At 38.8% G+C, this 5,000-nt stretch overlaps 1 protein-coding gene and 1 long non-coding RNA gene across 2 annotated transcripts in view; both read left to right on the top strand.

Moving 5' to 3' along the window:
* The window catches only part of LOC134459933 (uncharacterized), a 5,985-nt gene extending 990 nt beyond the window's left edge, over positions 1 to 4,995 (top strand). Inside the window, exons 2-7 of the long non-coding RNA XR_010036905.1 lie at positions 1,126 to 1,228; positions 1,353 to 1,451; positions 2,271 to 2,376; positions 2,722 to 2,823; positions 3,673 to 3,745; positions 4,143 to 4,995. This is a non-coding gene — a long non-coding RNA (uncharacterized LOC134459933). The remainder of the gene's footprint in view (positions 1 to 1,125; positions 1,229 to 1,352; positions 1,452 to 2,270; positions 2,377 to 2,721; positions 2,824 to 3,672; positions 3,746 to 4,142) is intronic.
* LOC134459932 (caveolae-associated protein 2-like) overlaps positions 1 to 5,000 on the top strand; it is a 64,653-nt gene that overhangs the window by 23,958 nt on the left and 35,695 nt on the right. The window lies entirely within an intron of this gene.

Here is a 5,000-nt window from a genome sequence, read left to right as displayed (position 1 = left end):
CAGGGTGCATCCCAATATGCGACCTTGCCTCCTCCACTTGCCTCCTCCACTTGCTTCTCGTCATGATGACATCACTGACAACAGCATTATATTTCAATATCTTGCAAAAGCTCAATTGTAAAGTCTTTTTCTCATTTGCAATTGGGATGGTGAATGAAAAACAGTCCCTCAAAAGTTGTTGTGGCGAGGCTGACAGTTGGGAAACTTTATCATTTTCTCCACGGAGGAGGGGCCAGGAGGCGGGACGAGGAGACAAGCACAAGTGGAGGAGGCAAGGTCACGTATTGGGATGCACCCAAAGACCAGAGAGAAGAGCTAGCTAGAAGTTCGTTAGCAACATCAGCTTATCTTTTAGCTGACTCAGAAGCTTGAAGTAGCCACAACTTATGCCTGATTTGTATTGTTATAAACGAACTCATTTTGACTATACACTTGCTCTGAAGTATGTTTTAACACATGTGCCTTTCCCTGTTCGTTGTGTAAAGGAAGTGAGTAAGTAAACTGATTCTGAACTTGTTATTGTGCACACAGTGTGCTGTTTTGTCCCATTCTGTTACTGCCAACTCTGTGGGCTGTTATCTCTGTTCAGGGAGAAACCACTGTCAGCCATCAGATCGTGTTCTTTTCAATAAATAGGCATTACCTATTTGACAGATTTCTCCTGAAATAATGAGCCCAGAAACACCCAGATGTGTAGAGTGCTTAATTTTTGGCTTGATCAAAGATGCTTAATTTGTATGGTTACTGCAATAAATATTTAGATTTCTTTGCCCATCCTTTTTGGATCTACTAGTAGGCCTAGTGATTTTAGAGGTCTTAACAAGTGGGCTATGCATCAGATTTCATTTCAAGTGATGGGTAAAATATCCAGAAAGATATATAATCTGTTCTTTTTGCCCTCTAGTTTAGCACACTGAATTCTTTGAGCCATCTGGTGTCAATCCGTGTGGAAAATGATCAATGAAAACAATTTAAGAAATGCATCTTATAGATGTTTCATATTGTAGGCCTATTCAGCCTATTGTGTCATGGTGGTGTTATCATTTTTCAAACTTTATTTTTGTGTAATAATTAGGCATATTGATACATAATCATGTTCATGTTCTGTGCTGTCTTGCTTTGCAGATGACAGAATATTGCTGAAGGATCCTACATGGAAGCTGGCTGATTACACGGAGTGATTCCTCTGGTGTGGTGTACCTCAGAGAAATAAACACTGTTGCAAGAGGTGAGTTTTTATAAAGTCACACAAAACCTATCCATGTATTTTTTAAAAGTCAAAGTTCTAACTTGCTCTGTATTTCATGCTGTCAATATGAGATGCATACTAATGTTGTGTGTTATTATTGCAGCTGAGAAGATGGCCAAGATATCCTTATTGCTGGATGGTAGCTCTGGTCGTAGTGGACCATATCTGCAAATGCTTCTGAACATTGACATAATTTCTAAAGGTTAGCAACCATTCACAAATTTACACCACATGTATGTGTGTTTCAAATGTCTTAACAGTTTGAAGCACACACTGTTAATCAGAGATGCGTCCTGATCATGCCGTGTGTTATTTTGAGAGGATAGTTAAGGAATAATGGCAGCTGCCTGGTTACAGTACATTGATCCCCTTTGTAGCACCATGTCTAAAATGCTGAGAAAAATCAGTTTGTAAATGTAAGCATTTTTTTATAACTCTGCACCAAATGTGTGTTTCAAATGTCTACTATCTAATAGTCTGAATAACACACTCATACATGACATGACCAATATGTTATGTGCTCGGAGCGGCAGTTTACAAACGCACCCTTAGTGCCTTCTGCTGTTAGGCCAATGGCACTGAGCCCACCGTTTCATTGATTGGAGTATTTGGGTTACATTTTGTCAATTTGTTGTATTTTCCAGGATCGTTGAGGACTCCTCCTCTATGCGTGACATCTTAGATTAGATTTAGATTTAGATTTAATTTCAAGTGATGAGTAAAATATCCAGAAAGATACATAATCTGCTCTTTTTGCCCTCCAGTTTAGCACACTGAATTCTTTGAGCCATCTGTTGTCAATCCGTCTGGGAAAATGATCAATGATATAAAACAAACAAACAAAAAAAACATTTTACATGTATACAGACATGTATCTTTTAGATGTTTCATACTCTAGGCCTATTCATCATCATATTGTGTCGTGGTGGTGACGGTGTTATCATTTTTCATTATTTTCTTGTAATAATTAGGCCTATAAATGCATAATCATGTTCATGTTTTGTGCTGTCATGCTTTGCAGATGACTGAGAATATTACTGAAGGATCCTACATGGAAGCTGTCTGATTACACTGAGTGATTCCTCTGGTGTGGTGTACCTCAGAGAAAATAAACACTGTTGCAAGAGGTGAGTTTAAGTTCATGAATTCACACAAAACCAATCCATGTCAGGGCTTTTTCTGAACGGGGAAATAGGGGCGCTCCACCCTCATACCTCCGTGGGTGCACCCTCATACTTTTATTTTTATATATACATATTTGAGCACCCCAAGTAAATTTCTCATGGGGGGGGGGGGACCCCCCCCTTCACCCCCGAAACCTGCCATGATGCTCCCTCATGCCAAAAAATCCTACAAAAAGCCCTGCATGTATTTTTTTATAAAAGTCAAAGTGCTAAACATGCTATGTATTTCATGCTGTCAATATGAGATGCAAATTAATGTTGTGTGTTGTGTGTTAATGTTGTGTGCAGCTCAGAAGATATCCTTATTGCTGGATGGTTGCTCTCTGGTCGTACTTGAGCCCCCTGGACCATGTCTGCAAATGCTTCTGAACATTGACAGAATTTCTAAAGGTTAGCAACCATTCACAAATGTACACCACATGTATGTGTGTTTCAAATGTCTTAACAGTTTGAACCACACACTGTTAATCAGAGATGCATCCTGTTCATCTTGTGTGTTATTTTGAGAGGATAGGTCGCCAGCGACCCTATTCACTTGCTGAAAATGCTTAAATACATCATAACAACATTGCTATGACATTACATAGAGCCATAACGCTGCACTACAGAGTTAAGGATGGCAGCTGCCTGGTTACAGTACATTGATCCCCTTTGTAGCACCATGTCTAAAAATACTGAAAAAAAAAACAGTTTCTAAATATACCGGTAAGCAAATTTTAATAAATCTGCACCAAATGTGTGTTTCAAATGTCTACTATCTAACAGTCTGAATAACACACTCGTACACAGTGGTGGACAAAGTAAAAGTACTTTTGTGGTGTAATTACAACAGTAGCACATGATATTACATAGCTGTTAAACCGTTTGCTCCAGTATACCTACCTATTGAGATAGACTGTGTTATTACTGAAAAACAATAAAAACCTAACAAGAACCCACCACAAACTCAATCCAACCTGTGCAGAATCAGCTCGTCGTAAGACAAGTACATTGGTCTACTTTTTACTCAGATAAGTTACCTGTGTTGGAAAGAAACTGTTTTTTTTTTTTTTTTTTAACTTTTACTTTTACTTTGTCCACCACTGCTCATACATGACATTACCAATTGTTGTGTGCTCAGAGCGGCAGTTTACAAACGCACCCTTGGTGCCTTCTGCTGTTAGGCCTATGACACTGAGCCCACCGTTTCATTGAGTGGAGTATTTGGGTTACGTTTTCTCAATTTGTTGTATTTTTCAGGATCGCTGAGGACTCCCCCTCCATGCGTGACATCTTTGAGAAATTTCCACGCTTTCTGGAGATGCCAAGTTTGGTACGTCTGCCAGACATTTTTTTAACCTTTATTTAGAAAGAACAAGTCACGATATAGTTGTGTGCATTGTTGATTTTGGCTATACTTAATAGTAAGTAATAGTAAGTTAATTAAGCTTCCTGATACTGCATGATTTATACCGTTCACTCAGTAGAGTAAAGCTTTCTATATAACCTGTTAAAACAGGGTGTTATAAATTTTGTGGTTACCAGAATGGCAATTACTGAGCATTACTAAAGGCCCTATGTTATGTCATAGTAGAGTAGTACTGGCAATTAACCTTTCAATGACTATTACAGCATGTTTCAGATGGTATGGCGTGCATTATGGGGCTAAGCACCATTGATGTATCTCTCTCTCTCTCTCTCTCTCTCTCAAATCTTAAAAATTCTTTCAGACTGGAACCAACTTTGCATCCCTCGGCACTGACACTGAGAAGGTTTCAAGGACCCCACTACTAGGAGGCGAGAGTTTGACACGGCAGTGTCATCACTGCCATGGATGACAATGTAACCATTCCTGTTGCTGATTGCCTGACTTGCGCAGTGACAAGCTTTTCATGCTCTACTGGGTGTGTAACTTGGCATATCCACCACAGTTTAACTCTGTTTTTGCCTCTTTTGAATATGTGTACGATATAACCATCTCAACCAAAAAGTGGGCCAAGGTACTGGAACATTTCTCACTTCAAGTTGCTCTGTAGTCACTGGACATTTTTTAAAACATCTACGCAAACACCACCACTCCACACCATGTGTATTTTAATTACTTCTGATTCCACTGACATGCAGACTACATCCTATGCAGATTCAGGTAATTTACCTGGTACTGGAGAAACAGCATTGTATGCCATTCTAAGTGATACTTGCCTCCTTGTTTTGCAAAAATGTACTGTTCTTTGAATATAACTTAAAGTAAGATCATGTTGACTCTGAGGTTTTCTCCGGTTGTCAAGCACAACCTTAACGTTTTGTAAGTAAGTAATAGTCACAGGATATGCATGCATTTGTAATTTGAATTTTCGTCGAAAACGGCTCACCAAGCATAAAATGTTACCTCTGCTTTTGATTTTTCTTTTTTTTTTAAATGTCCCTTAATACCAGCCTGTCTTTTTGTTGTGTCCACACAACTTTACCATCATCAGTGTTGGGAAGGAACAGATTGCTGTAAGTTACTGTATCCCCATCCTTTCAGATCAGTGCTTTAAAGCCTTTTGAAATTAAATTGTTAATAAACTTTGTGAAAACAAACTTAA

Source organism: Engraulis encrasicolus, chromosome 12 (genome assembly GCF_034702125.1).
Source record: "Engraulis encrasicolus isolate BLACKSEA-1 chromosome 12, IST_EnEncr_1.0, whole genome shotgun sequence".
In the NCBI taxonomy this organism is placed as follows: domain Eukaryota; kingdom Metazoa; phylum Chordata; class Actinopteri; order Clupeiformes; family Engraulidae; genus Engraulis; species Engraulis encrasicolus.
This window is presented reverse-complemented; position numbering and strand designations above follow the sequence as displayed.